This window comes from Felis catus, chromosome A1 (assembly GCF_018350175.1).
Source record: "Felis catus isolate Fca126 chromosome A1, F.catus_Fca126_mat1.0, whole genome shotgun sequence".
NCBI classification, from domain to species: Eukaryota; Metazoa; Chordata; class Mammalia; order Carnivora; family Felidae; genus Felis; species Felis catus.
This window is the reverse complement of record NC_058368.1, coordinates 90,793,600-90,813,631: the sequence shown is the minus strand read 5'-3', so window position 1 is coordinate 90,813,631 and position 20,032 is coordinate 90,793,600.

Genomic DNA, 20,032 nt, shown 5'->3' with positions numbered 1-20,032 from the left:
AAGCAGCCCAAGTTTCCATTGATAGATAAATGGATAAAGAAGAAGTGGTGTATATACATGCAATGGATTATTATTCAGCCGTAAAAAAAGAATGAAATCTTGCCACTTGCAATGACACGGATGGAGCTAGAGACTATAATGCTAAGCAAAATAAATCAATCAGAGAAAGACAGATACCATATGATTTCACTCATATGTGAAATTAAAGAAACAAAACAAACAAGCAAAGGGAAAAAATAAGAGAGAGAGAGAGAAACCAAGAAACAGACTCTTAATTATCGAACACAATCTGATGGTTACCTGAGGGGAGAGGGCGAGGGGATGGGTGAAATAGGTGATGGGGATTAAGGAGGGCCCTTATGATGAGCACCAGGTGTTGTATGTAAGTGTTGAATCACTAAATTGTGCACCTGAAACGAATATAATGCTGTATGTTAATTAACTGGAATTAAAATAAAAACCTAAAACAATTAAAAACAAATAAAGTGAGCCAGTTTTCCCAGCCTCATCCACTTAACAACCCATCTTTTTCCTCTTTCCACCTGCATTGTATATCAAGTTCCCAGATGCACCTGCTCTATTTTGAGCTCCCTATTCCATGCTACCGACATCCCAGGCTATTCCCGACCAGGATCCCAGCCTCTGTGATATGCCATGACATCTGGTCCAGAGCAATTTTGAAAGATTGATTTACCTCCTCTTACACCTTGACTCTTTCATATAAATTCCACAGTGAGTTTGTTGATCTCCTCAACAATTCTAGCTGAAATATTGATCCAATTGCATTTATTTTTTTAATGTTTATTTATTTTTGAGAGAGAGAAAGAGAAACAGAGCACGAGCAGGAGAGGGGCAAAGAGAGAGGGAGACACAGAATCTGAAACAGGCTCCAGGCTTTGAGCTGTCAGCACAGAGCCCAATGCAGGGCTTAAACCTATGAACTGTGGGATCATGACCTGAGCCGAAGTTGTACACTCAACCAACTGAGCCACCCAGGCACCCCAATCCAATTGCATTTAATGCCTAGATGAGTCTAGAAGACTCAAGAGTCATAGCATTAAAACATCTCAACCATGCCCATGGTAATTTCTCCATTTGGTAATGTCTCCCTTTATGTCCTATACTAAAATTTAATTTTTCTACAGAAAGGTCCTGTGCATTCTTTGTTAGGATGATCTCAAGATGCTTTTTTTTCCTGTTGCAAGTGATGACTTTTTTTTTTCAATTTCTTGGTCACTTTTCATTAACAATTCATTTTTGTAAAGCATTTTATGGTATTTTTTTAATATTGCCACTTTTACAGTACATTTGCTGTATATGTGATTTTTCATTTCATATTTTAGTAAAGATCATTTATTTGGTTGTTAGCACCTCATCATTTGATAAGACCAATGGAAGGTTCGGATAGTAGCCAACTGTTTTTTGGATTGTTTGGAGAGAACCCTGTAAATTTGTAGTCCAGGGATAATTCTGCTATTGCTTCAATACCTGGAATTTCATGGCTCCTATAAGTACTGATTCTCTTACAGAGTCATGTGTAAGCCAAGGAGTCTTCTGTATTTTCTACTCTGAAATTGAATCGATAAAAAAAAAAAAGAGCTTCAGATTTTAGAAAAGGGTATTTAGAGTCTTTGCCTTCAGTCCATTTACCAGTTTATTGTAAAGGATATAACAGGAATGGCCGAATGGAAGAAATGCAGAGAGCAAGGTATGGGGGAGGGGCACCTGGGTGGCTCAGTCGGTTAAGCGTCCGGCTCTTGGTTTCTGGCTCAGGTCATGATCTCATGGTTCATGGGTTCGAGCCCCATGTTGCACTCCGCAGCTGGCAGCATGAAGCCTGCTTGGGATTCTCTCTCTCTCCCTCTCTCTCTCTCTCTCTCTCTGCCCCACCCCACTTGCACTGTCTTTGTCTCCCTCAAAATAAATAAACTTAAAAAAAAAAGAAAGGTATGGGGAAGGGGAGCAGGCAGGCCACCCTCCCAGCACCTCCCTGTGGCCACCAGCCCGGAAGCAACATGACTGATTTTCTAGTTGGCCGTTGCTGATGTAGAGGGAGGCTGTTGGTGACAGTAAGCTGATGAAGGATGCGTCCAGAAACCTTGTTTGAGCTCCTTGTTCTATTATTTGGTCTGTTGATTCAATCGACTTTAATAGATACATATAATGTTATCGTCTGCAAAGAATGAGGCTTTAAACCTTTTCCTTCTAATCCTGAAGTGTCTTTGGCCAATTCCATTCCTTAGAGACCCCAAATATGGTGTTACCAGTGGGAGTGCCACGAGCCTTATTACCCAGTCCTGTTCACAGTATAAAGATGTCCAAAACATCTTCAACCAAGTATTTGCTGCAGGCTTTTGGAATACAGTAGTAGTTATGAAGTTAAGGAAGTTTCTGTCTATTCCTAGTTTCCTGATAGTTGAAAACAATTATATGTAATTGTTACATAATTATACGTAGGTATTAATACCTATACACTGGATGGTGTTCTTCTAAATCTGGTAAGATAATTAAAATCAGCATTCCTAGAAATATAATATTTAAAAACCGAGTATGCACACTTTTCTCATGAACACCTAGAAAAAGTGAAGAGAACCAAGATGCTGTAAGGTCACCAATCAGGTAGTGAGTATGACAAGCCAGCCTAGGCCACTGGTTCCTCCTCAGCGCACCTAGGGACCCGTTGCAGAAGTGGAGTTGACTCTGAATGTGAGAACCAAAATAAGGCTGTAGGTAAGGGAGGGTGTTTCCAAACTCACGTAGTAGGGGATCTCTGCCAGGCTGGAGGACTGTTTTCTGTGGTCAAGAACTGGAATAGGGGTTTCTGTGTGACCATCTCTCATGGCCTCATGGGCTCAGGGGGGCCATTGCCTGTCCCCACCCCTCACTGTTCAGACCCAGAACTTCAACATCTGGTGTGTCCCACAGTAGGGCAGGCTGGAGTCAGGGCCGGTAGGGTGAGATGTGGGGAAAGAGTCCGTGCAGGGTGAATGGCCGCATGGTGCAAGCCCCCTTCCCTCCCCTCCACAGCCCCTGCACTCACTGAGCACCAAATATCTCCAAATCTCGGAAAAGTGCAGCCCCTGGGTCCCAGAATACAGATAGTCCTGAGGGGACAGTATCATGTGGTCAGAAGGAAACTCAGAGCCATCAAGCCCCAACTGTAGGGCTCACTCCAGCTCTTGGCCCTGGGGCATATAACCCCCCACATCCCACAGGAATGGCTCAAACTACTGAGACTAGGTCCCTCCACATTGTGCACATCCCAACACAATGGCTGATACCCCCAGGAAAACTGGCAGTGGTGTCTCTCATCGACCTAAAAGCATTGAGCCAGAATCTCTAAACTGGTAGGTAGTCCACAATCAAACACAGGTGTGGCTTTGTTTGACCAGCTCCGTGCTTTAAACTTCTGGAAACAGACTGCCCACCCAGGGAATGTGCTCTCCAGTGGCTATAGACACCCCCTCCCAACTCTCTCTTGTTAAACATCTACCTTGATCCATTTATGTTACATATCTGGCCCCTCTGGACATTCAAATGTGCACATCTCACTGAAGGACAGTTTAAGACTCTTCCTGCCTTTACAGATCCAGTGATGGTGGTTCTGATTTAGCGAACAGGGTAAATTAGCCACACAATCTCCATTTAGGGTAAAGGCTGTTCCTTCTTCAGAACCCCTAAACAGGGTGGGTGGGAGCTGAATCAGATGGTGGCCCAGACACGTGTAAAGCAGGGTTCCTCTCCTGTTTGCGTTTTCTTTCAGTAACTTGCTACTGAAGAATGTCCTGCCAGAGCCCTCAGGAAAATGAACAGCTTCTGATTGGGCTCAGACAACCACATCAGAGCCAACCCCTCAGGAAGTCTGTTTATTTAATTGCCTGGTGGTGGCTGTGTGGCTAAACCCAGCCTAGTGAATCCGTGGGGGATGCACTGGCCCAAATCAAACAGTCTCCATGACTTACTTATGGGCAAGACAGATTACACCAGGATGTTTTCTCTCTCCGGATCCCATCAGCCCCCCAAGGCTCCTAAATTTCAGGAAAAAAGGTGACCAACTCAAATACAGATGACAAAAACAAGTGAGGTTAGACACGTATGAGAAAAATCACACTGTCCACTCAGTATACCTCTTCATTTTTGTAAGAGACACAGGTAGAGAGACTGGGATGCATAGAACTGAGGGAAACAACAGCATAAGTGTGAGGATGAATGGTAACCCTCAGTCTGGATAAACGTGGACAGATATGATTTTCAAGAGCAATGGGGAGATTTGTTTTTAAATGAAATCTTCTGATTTTTAAGTGTTGGTTCCTTTAAAAAAAAACCACTATGTTGGGTATTTCTACCTCCACCATGATGGAGTAATTGGCATCACACTTGTCCCTCTGCTGTCAACAGATACAATGAAACAAAATACAGAAGGCTAATGTTGTCAGGGACCAGACAATCGCCAGCTCATGATTATTCTCTCCTGAGAGAAGGAAGCACATCAGATGAGCCTCGTGTGCTCTCTGGCTCTTGACCTCGGACAGTTTCCTGACCACAGTAAAGAAAGTGGACTCCATGAGGCATCTGAGTGGCTCAGTTCATTGAGCATCTGACTTTGGCTCAGGTCATGATCTCACAGTTCATGAGTTCGAGCCCACCATTGGGCTTGGTGCAGTCCCTCTCTCTGCTTTGGATCCTCTGTCCTTCTCTCTCTGCCCCTTCCCCACTCACGCTCTCTCCCTCACAAAAATAAATTTAAAAATTAAAAAATAAAAGAAAGAAACTGGAGTCCCAGCATGTCTGGTAGACAGAGCACAAATGCCGCATTGAGGAAGCAGACATTAGAGTTCAGGTTGCTAAAGTGCCTGAACCATAAAGCATTTGGTAGCATAAAGGAGGGGACTGGTATAGAGCGGCATCGAGATTTCTGGCTGAGACCCCATGGCAGCAAGTGTACAGAAAGACAAACCCAGCAGAAACCAGTTGACACAGTTAAAAGTAGAACTGAGATATTGAAAGTCACACAGAGCTAGGAGTCACTGGAGTTCTGCCCCGACCTCCTTAAGGTAAAGAAACCAAATTAAGACATTCATCTGAGACCCAATATAGATCCCACATCTCATGAATAAGAACCACATCCTGGAGAAGTGGTTCTCAATTGGAGGGAAAGGGTGATTCGGCCCCTCCTACAAAAGACTTTGACAAGGTCTGGAGACCTTTTTACTGTCATGGTGGGAAGTACCACTGCCATCTAGTGGGTAGAGACAAGGGATGCTATTAAACATTCTACAGTACACAAGATAGTCCCCCATAGCAAAGAACTTTCTAGCCCAAAATGTCAATAGTGTGAAGGTGGAGAAGTCCCACCCTAGAGTAAGTGCCATTCTCCACCTTTGCAGCAGCTAGTAGCCAACCTTCCAGATGGTCTCCAATGATCCTCACCTCTTACTATTCATACTCTTGTAAAGTCCCTCCATGGAGAAACCCAAGTAAAGAGGGACAGAGGCCTCTGTCATAGTCAGCAACGAGCAGAGGTCTGTCAATAAGCACATGAGTGACCTTGAAAGTATATTTTGCAGCCACAATGTAGCCCTAGATGACTACAGCCCCAAATGTCAGCTGGACTGCAACCTAGTGAAAGACCTTGACTCAGAACCAAGTCAAGTCACTCCCAGACTCCTGATCCTCAAAAATGGTAGGATAATAAATTTTGTTGTTTTAAAGTGCTAAGTTTTGGGGTAATTTGTTACACAGCAATGGAGAAATACAACAATCCTGCCCTGGCAACGCCTAAAACCAAGCCTCAACAGGATCAAGAACTGCCAGTAAATTGTCTGCCAGAAAAATAAACCTCAGAACCCTTGAAGGGAAGTAAAAATAAGCCAGATTCCTTAAAATGTATAATTTGCAATGTCCAAGATACAATAAGAAATTGCTAGGCATGCAAAGAAACAGGAAAATATGACTCATAATTAAGAAACAAAGCAGTTGATAGAAACAGATCCTGAGATGACCTAGAAGTTAGAATCAGCCTACAAGGACTTTCAAGAGCTATTAGAAACATGTTAAAGAGTCTAGAGAAAAATATGGTCCTAATGAGTGAACAGATGAAAAATGTAAGCAGAGGGGGGCCTGGGTGGCTCAGTTGGCTAAGTATCTGTCTCTTGATTTGGGCTGAGGTCATGATCTCACAAGATCTCACAGTTGTGATATCGAACCCTGCATCAGGCCCCATGCTGAGCATGGAGACTGCTTGGGAGTCTCTCTCTCTCTCTCTCTCTCTCTCTCTCTCTCTCAAAATAAATAAATAAACATTTTTTAAAAAGAAAAATATAAGCAGAGAAATAGAAATTATGAAAAGGAAAAATGGAAATTCTAGAACTGAAAAGAAAATATCAGAAATAAAAAAATTTACTAGATCGGCTTAAAAGCAAATTTAAAGTGTCAAGGGAAAGAACCAATAAACTATAGATGAATTCATGAAAATTTCCATTCTGCAAAAAAGATATTTAAAAAATTAAAACACGGTGGGGTGCCTAGGTGGCTCAATTTGTTAAGCATCCAACTTCGGCTCAGGTCATGATCTCATGGTTTGTGAGTTCAAGCCCTGCATCAAGCTCTGTGCTGACAGCTCGGAGCCTGGAGCCTGCTTTGGATTCTATGTCTCATTCTCTGTCTGCCCCTCCCCCACTTGTGTTCTGTCTCTCAAAAATAAATAAATGTAAAAAAAATTAAAACATGGGGTGCCTGCCTGGCTCAGTTGGTAAAGCATGTGACTCTTCATCTTGGAGTCCTGAGTTCAAGCCCCACATTGGGCATGGAGCTTACTTAAAATTTAAAAAATACAAAAAAAAAGTTTAAAACATTTTTCTAAACATGAATAGAGTCTCAGTGACCTGTAGCACAACATTAAGTAGTCATTAAAAGTCTCATTCAAGTCTCAGAGTAAAGCAGAGAGAAAATGAGAAAGAAACAATTTTTTAAAAAATAATTGAAATTTTTCCAAATGTAGTGAAATACATGAACCTACCAACCCCAAAATCAAATAAGCCCCCAAGCAGTATAAATACAATGAAAAAACCACAAGTAAGAACATTATAATCAAACTGCTAGAAACTAAAGGTGAAGAGAAACTTTTAAAGCAATGAGAGCAAAATGACAAAATAAATACAGGGGAGAAATGATGCAAATGACAACAGTCTACTCATTAGAAACAATGGAGACCAGAAGATCACAGAACAGCATCAAAATGAAGAAAGAAAGAAAACTGTAATCTAAGAATTTTATATCTGACAGAAATATTCTTTTAAAATGAGGGTTAGCTGGGGCACCTGGGTGGCTCAGTTGATTGAGCATCGGACTTCAGCTCAGGTCATAATCTAGTGGTTTGTGAATTCAAGCCCCAGCTTGGAGCCTGGAGCCTGCTTCAGATTCTGTGTCTCCCTCTCTGCCCCTCCCCAACTCATGCTCTGTCTCTCTCTCTCTCTGAAAAATAAATAAACAATTAAAAGAATACATTTTTTTTAATTTATTTTAAAAAATAATGAAATGAGGGTTGGGGCGCCTGGGTGACTCAGTCAGTTAGGTGTCTGACTTTGGCTCAGGTCATGATCTTGCCATTCATGAGTTCGAGCCCCCCGTCCAGCTATATGCTGACAGCTTGGAGCCTGGGGCCTGCTTCAGATTCTGTGTCTTCCTCTCGGTCTGCTCCTCCCCCCGCTCACACTCTGTCTCTCTCTCTCTGTCTCTCTCTCTCAAAAATAAATAAACATTAAAAAAAAATAAGGATAAAATGAAGACATTTCAGATTAACAAAAGTTGAAAGAACTGGTTGCCAGCAGAACTGCACTATAAGAAATACTAAAAAGAAAAGAAAGAAAGAAATACTAAAGAGAGCTCTTAGGCTGAATATAAATGACACCAGATGGAAACACAGATCTACAGAAAGGAATGACAAGCACTGGAAAGGATAAACATGTACATTTAAAACACTAGGTTTTCCCTTAATTTCCTTAAAAAAACAAATGTCCATTCAAAGCAAAAGTGACAGCATTACAAATTGAGGTTTATAATATACATCATTAAAATTATGGCAATAGTACAAAGAATGGAGAGGAAAATGAAGTTATTCTGTTATTAGGTTATTAGTTTCTTATATTTGTGAAGTGTAAATAATAACGTGTGAAATGAACCAACATTAATTGTAAGTATACTGTGATACATTAAAAATACATACTGTAATGTCTAAAACTACTAAAAATAAAAATAGAAGAGGAATAGCTTAGATGCCAATAGAGGAGATTTAAAAAAAGAATTAAATATATTGAATTAATCCAAAAGAAGCCTACAAAAGAAGAATAGGAACCCAAAGCAGATGGGACAAATATAAAACAAATAACTAGATATTTAACTTAAAACCCACTATATCAATAATTTCATATAAATGAGCAGACACTCCAATTAAAAGGAAATGATTGTCAGAATAGATTTTTTACTTTTATTTCTTTTTGAAAATAGATTTTTTTTAAAAAGCAATGCTCAACTATATGAAAGTGCAAATATAAATACACAGATAGATTGAAAGTAAAAGGATGGCAAAAAATGAAAATAGCAACAAATAAGAAAGCTGCTATGGCTATATTAAAATAAGACAAAGTACACTACAAGGCAAAGAATATTTCCACAGATAAAGGGGAATGTTGAATAATGACAAAAAGATTAACTCAACAAGAAATCTCACACAAAAAAATTAACATAGTTTGCACCTAATAACTGAGCTTCAAAATTCATAAAGCAAAACTGACTAAAGGAAAGAGAGAATTGGACAATTCCCATGTCATAACTGGAGATTTTAACATCCCTACCTCAGTAATTTACAGAATAAGGAAATAAAAAATCAGTAAGTATATAAAAGATCCGAACAACACTATCAACAATCTTTAATTGACATTTTCAGACTATCTCAATGAACAACTTCAAAATACACATGTAAGCCTTTTTTTTTTCTTATTTTGAGAAAGAGAGAGAATGGGGGAGGGGGGAAAAGAGGGAGAGAGAGAATCTCAAGCAGCCTCTGTTCCATCAGCATAGAGCCCGATGTGGGGCTTGAGACCATGAAGCGTGAGATCATGACCTGAGCAGAAATCAAGAGTCAGACACTCAACTGACTCAGCCACCCAGGAGTCCCCAAAATACACATTTTTTTTTCACGCACACATGAATTCTCACCAAACAGACCATACACTGGGCCATAAAATAAGTCTCAAAAAATTCCAAAAGATTAAAATCTTATAAGGTACGTTTCCTGAACACAGTGGAATTAGGTGAAAAGTCAAGAACAATAAGATATCTAGAAAATGACCCCAAATATTTGGAAACCAAACAACATACTTCTAAAAAAAGTCATATGACAAAGATGAAATAGCAAAATTAGAAAATATTTTCACTGAATGATAATAAAAAATGACAAATTTTATGAAATTCAATTAAAGCAGTATCTAGAAGAAAATTCATAATCTAAATAGAAATCTAGATAGAAAAAAGCATAGATTAAAAATCAATAGTTCAAATTACATCTTAGCAGTTTAAGAAGGAAGAATATATTAATTCCATGTATGTAGAAGGAAAGAAATAATAAAGAACCAAAATTAATTAAATATAAAACAAGCAAATAAACAGAGAAAAATAACAAAGCCAAAAATAGCTCTTTGGAGTGATTAATAAAATTACAAAACACCCAAACAATTGCTTGATCAGGAGGACTGATCACGAAAAAAGGGCACAAATTACAAAACATCTGAAATAGAAGAGAAGATATCACTAGAGATCTGACAGATATTTTAAAAATAAGGAAATATTATAAAAAATTTTGTGACAATAAGTTCAACAATTTAGACGAAATAGACAAATTCCTCGAGACACAAAATATCCCAAAAATGACACAAGAAAAAAGAGAAAACATGAATAGCCCTACTTTTCAGTATCCTATTGCTTCAAAACCAATTCCAAAACTTAGTAAATTAAAATAACAAAAATAGCAATCATTTTGTTGTTGCTAAGCTAATTGACTTCAGCTGGGTGGTTCTTCTCCAAATGGTGTTGGCTGGGATGACTCACTCTGCTGCTTTCAGCTGGCAGCTGGGCCAAGCTGGAAGTTCCAAGAATGCATTACTCACATGTCTGGTACCTCAGTGTTCCTCCAGATGATCTCTCTACTTCAGCTTCCTCTGAGCAATGTGGTCTCAGAGTAGTTATATTTTTTACACAGTAGCTGGCTTTAAGAAGGAAAGCAGGAGCTGCCGGGACTTATAAGGGATAGATCTAGAACTGACCCAGCATCATTTTCTCATATTCCATTTTTCAAAGCAAGTCTCAAGGCCACCCCAGCAACAAGGGAGGGACATCCATGTAGAAGCATGCACACAGAAAAGGAAGCAGTGGATGGCATCCAGCTTTGCAGACCATCCACCACAACCTAAATCTATTACATAATGATAACCAAACTCCCCACAAAGAAAACTGCAGGCCTAAATAATTTCACTGGTGAGTTCTTTTTTTTTTTAATGTTTACTTATTTATTTTGAAAGAGAGAGTGTGTGAACGGGAAGGCGCAGAGAGATAGAGGGAGAGAGAGAATCCCAAGCAGGCTCTACACTGCCAGCACAGAGTTCAACAAGGGGCTCGATCCCACGAACTGTGAGATCATGACTTAAGCCAAAATCAAGAGTCGGAGGCTTAACCGACTGAGCCACCCAAGTACCCCTCACTGGTGAGTTCTATCAAATACTTAATACTACCAATCATACACACATAGATGCAAAATTCCTCAACAAAATATCAATAAAGAGAACACTGCAATATGTAAAAATGACAATAAAATCACGGCCAAGTGGATTCTATCTAAGCTCAACATTCAAAAACCAATTTATAATTCATAGCAATAATGAAATTAATGAGAAAATCACACAGTCATTTTAATAGATGCAGGAAAAGAATTTGACAACACTTAATATCAGTTCAAGACAAAAATTCCCAGTAAACTAGGAATATAAGTAAAATTCCTCAACTTAATTTAAAAATTTGTGGGGGGGGGGGCACCTGGATGGCTCAGTCAGTTGAATGTCCAACTACAGCTCAGGTCATGATCTCACAGTTCATGAGTTTAAGTTCCACATTGGGCTCTGTGCTGACAGCCCAGAGCCTGGAGCCTGCTTCGGATTCCAGTCTCCCTCTCTGTATGTGTGTGTGTGTGTATGTCTCTCTGTCTCTCTCTCTCTCTCAAAAGTAAACATTAAAAATAAAAATAATAATAATAATAATAATATTTTTTATGAAAAAAGTATAAGTCCTATCATATGAAGTGGTGATATACCAAATGCTGTCCTCTGTCATAAAGCCTATTGAACATTATGCTGGAGGTCCTGTATACTTCATTAAAACATGAAAAATAAATATAAGGCAAAAACATTGGAAGGAAGTCAATAAAGCTGCCTTCATTCATAGAAAACATGATTGTCTATGTAGATGATCCTAAAGAATTTTCCCAAAACTACTAGTTAATAAATGAATTTAGGAAATTCATAGATACAAGGTTAAAACAAAAAGAACTGCATTTCTATACACTAGCAGTAAAAAATTGGAATATAAAAAATTAAAAATGTTCTGGGGGGCTTGGGTGGCTCAGTCGGTTGAGTGTCCAACTTCAGCTCAGGTCATGATCTCACAGTTCGTGAGTTCAAGCCCTGCATCAGGCTCTGCGCTGACAGCTTGGAGCCTGGAGCCTGGAGCCTGCTTCAGATTCTGTGTCTCCCTCTTTCTGACCCTCCCCGACTCACACTCTGTCTTTCTCTCTCTCTCAGATAAACATTAAAAAACATTTTTTTAATGAAAAATGTTTTATTTACAACAGCATGAAAAAAACATCACATACATACAAACACATTTAACAAACTATGCCTAAGACCTCCACACTGAAAATTACAAAACCCTGCCAAGAGAACTTCAAGGAGACTTAATGGAAATATGTATCATGTTCATGAATCAGAAGACGTGATATCGTTAATCTGTGTAATCTCCCCACATCGATCTTCGTATTCAAAAGCCCAGCAAGTATTTTTTGGTAGATATGTAAAGCTGCTTCTAAAATTTACGTGAAAATGCACAGAACCTAAAATAGCCAAAACAATCTTGAAAAAGAATAACAAATCTGGAAGACTTCTAGTATCTATTTTTCAAGACTTACTATAAAGCTATGGTAATCCAAATGATAGTAGTTTGGGTAGAAAAGATAGACAAGCAGATCAATGGAAAAGAATAGAGACCAGAAATAAACCCAGATATATATGCTCAACCGATTTTCAACAAAGGTGCCAAGGCAATTCAATGGGGAAATGCATTGTTTTTCTATTGCTGCATAATAAATTAACAGCTTAAAATCAGCAGCTTAAAACAATGCAGCTTTATTATTTCACATATAATTGTGTACTCCACAGAGTTTTCAGGTCAGAAGCCGCAGCATGGTGTACCTGGGTTCTCTGCTTAGGATCTCAAAAGGCTAACAAAATCAAAGTGTCCACCAGGCTGCATTCTCATTTGGAACCTGGACTCCATTTCTAAGTTCATTCAGGGTGATAGAGGAATTTAGGTCCCTGCAGCTGTGAGGCTTTTTAGTTCCTGAAGGCCACTCGGTATGCTCTGCCATGTGATCCACAACATGACAGTTTACTCCTTCCAGCCAACAAGAGAACCTCTTTCACTTTGAACCTCTCTGACCTCTTTCAAGGTCAGGCCAACGAAGGGTAATCTTCCTTTAGATTAACCCAAAGTCAACTGATGAAAGCACTTAATCACATCTGCAAAATATTTTCTGCCATATAACATTACATAATCATATCAAGGATGGCCTATCATGCTCACAAATCTCACTCACACCTAAGAGGAGGGGTTTACACAGAGCAGGTAACCAGGGGACAAGAATCTTGAGTTCCATCTTGGTTTTCTATGGCTGCTATAACAAATTACCACAAACACTGGCTTAAAATAACACTAAGTTACTACTTTATAGTTTGGTAGTTCAGAAATCCTAGTGGGTTCAACTGGGAAATGGCACCAGGGATCTTCCTGGGATGATGAAAATGTTCTCTTGGTTACATGCGTTTTTATATATAAAAAATATATAAAATTATATATTAGATATATAATAATGATTATATAATTATATTATATAAATGTAAACCATATATTATATATAAATATATTATGTAAATATAAATTATATGTAAATTGTATATTATATATAACTTATACATATATGTTATATATACAATTATATATAAAATATATGATATATAAAATGATATAATATATATTTACATGTACATTCAAATATATATGAATACAAGTAAAATACAAAATGAAGACCAAACTTGAAAATTCCCTGACCAAATGAAACCATTTAAGCCAGTTTGGTTTATTCCACTAAATAAGCAAAACCTCATGGGCTGCTTCTTGGAAATGGCTCTGAAAATCCTAAATGAAATTTAAGCTGTTACCCAAAACTGGCATGAGGTAACCACTTTCAACTGATCCCCTATCACTAGGAAACCCTCATGCTATACCCAGTCATCGTGAAAAATAAACAGCCTCTGTATTTTCACTGCATAGACTGTCCTATAACAGTATGCCTCTGGGCCTCATTCCACTGAGGGCTTGAGGGCTCCCAGTTTGCAAACTGTTCTTATATGGACAATAAACTCTTGCTATTTTACTGATCTGGTGGTTCAATTTTTGCTATTTCTGGAGTTTTGACACATATGTGTATATGCACATATGCTCACTGAACTTACACTTAAAAGTATATTTAAATACGTTTGATTCAAAAGAACACCACATAGGTCAAATAAAGCATGCTGTTAACTGGATGAGACTCATGTGCTACCAGTTTGCAAACTGAGCTAGAGGATCAAATGGGGCAGGGACCAGACTTCCCAACCCTCCAGATCCCCTACATGTAGGCCAATTGCATTATATATTCCTAGGTTAAAACCTTCAACAGAAAAAAAAAAAAAGCAGGCGGCACTGGATGACTCAGTCAGTTAAACATCCAGCTCTGGTCATGATCTAGCAGTCTGTAAGTTTGAGCCCTGCGTTGGGCTCTGTGCTGACAGCTCAGAGCCTGGAGCCTGCTTCAGATTCTGTGTCTCCCTCTCTCTCTCTCGCCCCCCTCAAAAATAAACATTAAAAAATGTATATATATACATACATATGTATATATATGTCAATTACAACATGGGCAAAAGACATGAACAGATATTTCACCAAAGGTAGAGATGGCAAATAAACGCATGAAAAGACTGTTCAGTAGCCACTAGAAAACGCAAATTAAAACCAGAATGAGATATTATTACACACCTATGAAGACAACTACAGGGGAAAAAAATAGTGATAATACCAAATGGTAGCAAGAATGCAGACATCTGTCATTCATCACTGGTGAGAATGGAAAATGGTGCTGTCACTCTGGAAAATGTGTCTGTCAGTTTCTCACGAAAGTAAACGCGCGCTTAGCACACAACCTGGCCCTTGCACTCTTGGACTTTTAATCCTGAGAAATGAAAACTGATATAGTCACACCAAAACCTGTACATGAATATTCATGAAACCTCTACTCTTTAATGATGAACAAACTCTGGAATGTCCATACCATGGAACACTAGTGAGCAATAAAAAGGAATAAACTATTGATACATGCAACAACCTGATGGATTTCAAGGAAATTAGACTTAATGGGGGAAAAGTCAATGTCACAGAGTTCATACTTTATGTTTCCATTTATATCACATTCTCAAAAATGACAGAACTGTAGGGGCTCCTGGGTGGCTCAGTCTGTTAAGCCTCCGACTTTGGCTCAGGTCATGATCTCACAGTTGGTGAGTTGGAGCCCCATGTCAGGCTGTGTGCTGACAGCTCAGAACCTGGAGCCTCCTTCAGATTCTGTGTCTCCCTCTCTCTCTGCCCCTGCTCCGCTCACACTCTCTCTCTCTCTCTCTCTCTCTCTCTCTCTCTCTCTCTCTCAAAAAAAAAAAATAAATAAACAAATAAAATAAACATTAAAAAAATGACAGAACTGTAGAGATAGAGGACAGCTAAGTATTTGCTTGGGGACAGAGACAGGGAGAGGGGAAGAGGGGTGTGACGACAAAGAGGTGACACAGGGGAGTTCATTTGTGACAACGGATTTTTTTAAGGTCTATTGTACCTGAATACATAGTAACCACTATTAGGGTATCTGCTGTTATCATTCCTTTGATAAGGTATTTTCCCCTACAATAAGTACACAGCTCTTTTACCATGTATCTTTTTCTCTTTCATACATACATTCTAGATATGCATCACAGATGTACCTAAAGGAAGAGAATATTATCTGAAAAACAACACGAAAATGAGTATTTCATTCCCGGGCAAACTTGGCCATTATTTTAATAAGGCATCTCTTCCATGGGAACCAGTCTTCATTTGCATGAACTCTGTAGCTGGTAGTCTTTTCTTAGTAAGTTAACATGAAGCAAATTTCTTCCTAGTGACTTGTTTGTATGCCCAAGAATACAGCTACTGGCATCTCAAAGTCCTGCTTCCTGACTGTGGTGGTGGTTACTGAATCTCTACATGGGATAGAATTGCACAGAACTACACACACACACACACACACATACACACACACACACTCACACATTTACACATTCACACACACATGATTGCAAGTTGAAACATGGTAAAAGCCAGGATCTGTAGTCTGTTAACAGTATTACACCAACATCAGCTTCCTGGATATTTATACCGCACTGCAGTTATGTAAGATGTCACCATGGGGCAAGCCTATGAGGGACTCCATATACAATTTTTGCAACTTCCTGTGAATTATTTAGATATCAAAAGTTTAAAAAAGAAAGAAAGCACAGGACAAGACATGTGCAGAAATAATCCCAACCAACAACCACATACTTGGTAGACCTGTGGGTGACGCACTAAGCGTTCTTACTGTGATTCCTACCTGCTCTGACAAACCAGTAGCTCTTCTCTGTTTCTTTTTAACATTTATTTATTTATGAGAAACAGAGAGAGGCAGAGCGCGAGCAAGAGAGGGGCAGAGAGAAAAGGACACAGAATCTGAAGCAGGCTCCAGGCTTGAACACGGAGAGCAGTTCTGGTCCCTCTGAGGTATAAATGCTAAGTGAGCACCTATTAGGTGCCATGGACTGTGCTCACTGCTGAGCAGAGAGTGGATTGAAGAGGCCACTGCAGACTCCGAGAGAGACTATGATGATCTGGCCCGGAAGGCTGGTAGCGGAGAGGCAGAGAAAGGATGGATTTGAGAGGTAAAATAAACAGGACTTGGGGACTGTTTGGATGTGGCCAGTGATGGAGAGAGGTATCCAGGATGACCCTCTGGTTTGCCCTCTCGGCCTCTGTGATAAGGCCAAGGGCAAGAGCCAGCACCTGAAAACCGGAAATCAGTATTTCATTGTTTGAGCACCAAGAACCAGCAAGCCCGTTGGACTCCTCTTTCCTGTTCCAGTTGTTTGCACTCAGAATCTCTCTCCTTAGTGGTCCTCAGAGGTGCTAGTTCAGATAACAGGATCCAGGAGGGGTGTGCCCAGAAAGCCCCATCCCAAGGCAAGTCTACTTTGGACGACCCCTATGCAGAGCATGGGAACATGGTAACACTGAGCCCTGGGCTGGCAGGAACAGGTCTATCCCAGGTCTCTAGATGGAGCCACTGGAGAATCCCCTCATGGGGAAGATAGGAAGAGGAACAGATGGGAAAGGGGAGAGCAAGTTCAAGTTTGGGATCCTTTGGGATGTCAGGTGGGCAAGTCCAAAACTCAAGGCTGGAGGTGGAGAGTTGAGGGATATTAGTCTACAAATGGGCTCGGAGTCAGGGCTGGAAAGCTTTGCTTGAGAGGGTTTGCCATGATAGGGAAGGGGGCCAAGGACTGAGGCTCAGTTTAAAGATTGCATCAAGGAGAAAGCAGCAGCAAGCTAGTCTGAGAAGGAGCAATCCAGAGAGCAGAAGGAAACATAGCAGAACATCCTATCAGGCATGCCAAGAGAACAAAAGGTGTCGGGAAAGGGCGAAGCTCCACGGAGGGTCTATAATCTGTAAAATGTCATGGAGAACCCACGAACTTAGACACAAGAGCAAAGACGTGTTTGTGAGCTGGAGGCGAGCCAGTCACGCTTATCACACATACACCTGGGGAGCACACAGCCTTCGGGCCACTTGATCCATGGACACCTGACCATGCTGACCAGGGCCAAGGACACAGACCATTGCCCTGTAAGGCAGTGTGGGCAGGAGCATTTAGAAAGTGGCTACTTGCTTGCCGGAAAGGGGACCCTCCCCCTACATGCCTGGTTATCCTGAGGATCCCCCAGGGACCCCACCTACAGTAAGTTTTTGGTGGGGGAACCAGATGTTCTGGAGGACCTTGAGGGTGTCTGCTCAGGGATCACTTTGGGTTGGGTCTACCAGTGCTCATGGCCCCTTGGCTTCCATTTGAGAGTCACCCGTGTGAGTGGCCCCAGCTCCCAGCTCAAGGTGGGCATGGCCAGCCGCCTCAGTTACAAGATGGTTGGGATATTTCCTGGACGTTCTAAGCAAGAGGCCCTCTCCAACCTGGGGTGAGTAAGCCAGGAGCAGGAGCCGGAGCTCCAGAGGCCCCATGTGAGGAGCATGTCCCTGGGCAAGAAGCCTCAGAGAGGACAGGGGGCTGAGAAGTTTCCAGAGGACCGACCCCTGCCACCAGTGTGGGAGCCCTGGCCCAGTTGCACCAGGCTTTCCCAATACTGGCTAGAGAGTTTCCCCACTTACGCCCATCAGGGATGGATCTCAAAATGACACAAGCTTCACATCCTTCCATTCAGGACCCCTCCCTGCTGGACCTGCGTCCTTGACCCAGGAGCTAGCCAGAGCCCCAGTCTGGCCAGCCAGCCTCCGTCTGGACTCCTGGAGGCCACCATTCACGTCCCCACCCAAGAACCGCAGACCTAATGCCCAAGCACCCCACCTTGTTCTGAGGACCTGGTGGCCCCCAGCCTGGTCCCTGCCTGCACCCACTACATCTCTTTTCCCCCAACCAAGAGTCTTGGAGACCCAGGAAAATGGTGCCTCCCCCATGGGAGAATTTTGTCCCCAAGGCTCTAATTTAGATTCACCAAAGGCAAGACCCAGTCTGCCAGCCCCCTTCCATGAAATGCCTTGGCCTGCAGGCTCCAAAATTAGGCAATAAACTCTCCTCTGGGAATTTAAAGACACCCTTTCTGCTAATTCTTCGGGTCCTGAGTGGTTTTCACAGCTCATTAGAAACCACCAGGATGGACTTAGCCTCCCTAATGAGCCCTGTGCTTCCTCGGCCCGGGAAGCACTTCGGCCCTAATGAGTTTTCCTCCGCCATAAACGCACACGCTGAGGGTTAAGAGTGGAGAATTAGCATTTACGGTGTATCCCGGTTTTAATAAGGCCAAGCAGGCTCTCTTCCAGCTGAGCCAAGGGAAATGCCACCTGTAGGGGGGTGGGGGTTGAACAGAACAGGACACTGTGCCTCTGTCCCCTCCCACAAGGACAGCACCTCTCTGTTCTGCTTCCTCCACCCCTCCTGTCCTGCACAGCCCCTGCTCCCAGAGTGGCTCCCAGGGCTACATGAGCAGGAATCTCTGCCATCCCTCCCTCCTAGAGCTACAGGCCCAGGGGCAGAGGGCCCAAGGGCATCTCCAGGGAGTGCCCACAGCGGGCAGGATGGGATGCCATGAAGGGTCCCAGGAGATGACGCTGCTGCTTCCTCTCTGGGCAGTGACATCCCCGGGGCTGCCCAATTCCAGAACAACACACCAGCCTTGCTGGCTGAGGCGCCAGAACCTTCTGTGAGCCAGGCCATGGGTGGGCCCTGTTGCTGGACCCAGGAAAGCTGGATGGCCTCATCCACCCCTATCCACCTTGGGTGTTAACAGAACAGGCTGCCAGCGGGTGCTGTTCCTCAAGCTCAGGGGTCAGGCCTGGGAGCAGCCTGCTAGGAAGCCACAAGGTAAGGTGCCAGACCTTCTCATTTAGGACCCTGTGCACCCACTTCGGCCTGCTCTGGGAAAGCTGAGGCGCGCAGGCTCATTTGTGGGGTAAGCCCTGGGCCCAGGGCAGACACTCACAAGGCCTCAGACTGACAGGGGCCACACTGCTGAACCAGTAGCACCCTGCTTTCCTGCTGGCGGTCAGTACCCACCACCAGCCCTGATCCCTCCAGTCTGGCTTGAGAACCGTGTTCCAGAAAGCAGGCCATGTTCCCTGTGCAAGTTAAACCCAGAGCCAGCAGCAGGATTCTGTGTACATGTCTGTCACGGAGCAAACAGCTCTTGCCTCTTGGGCCTCTTGCCAGCCTTTGATTCACACAACTCAGAAAAGAAGACATATTTTCATGCAGTTTTGCCACATTTATTAAGGAGAAATGTGTTTAATTGACCGGCTCCAACCTGCCTTCCCGTCAACCGGGCAGCGGCTCAGGCTCTGCCGATCTGTTCCTCCAAATTGATCTCAATCTTTCCTGGGTCCGGGTCAAAAACTCTAAACCCACTCAGACAATAAAAGTAACCAGCACGCTCGCTTCCAAGTGACCGCTTCTGGAAGAGCATTCCTTCCCAGTCTTGTTTTCAGAGCCCTTCCCCCTACCATCTTGTTTCCATAATCCTGAGGCTCAGGCAATTAAAATAAAATATCCTTATAGTCTCTAGATGTTTACTAGACCAGCTGGTAATGAGCTAGGCAGGATCTTCTCTATTACATAAAGGAAAAGAACAAAGAATCAGGAATATGGAAGACATTCAAATGTCTTAATTAGTGCTTCCATCTGTAAAAAAGTTTCTCCATCACTAACAGCCGCCCTCAGAGGCCTATCTTGGGAAGAGCATGGTCCCCGAAGGCCCAGTGTGGACGGCATCGGCATCTGAGAAGCCCAGCCCTGGTTCCCAGCCCACGGGAATCGTGGGACCCCGGGGCAGC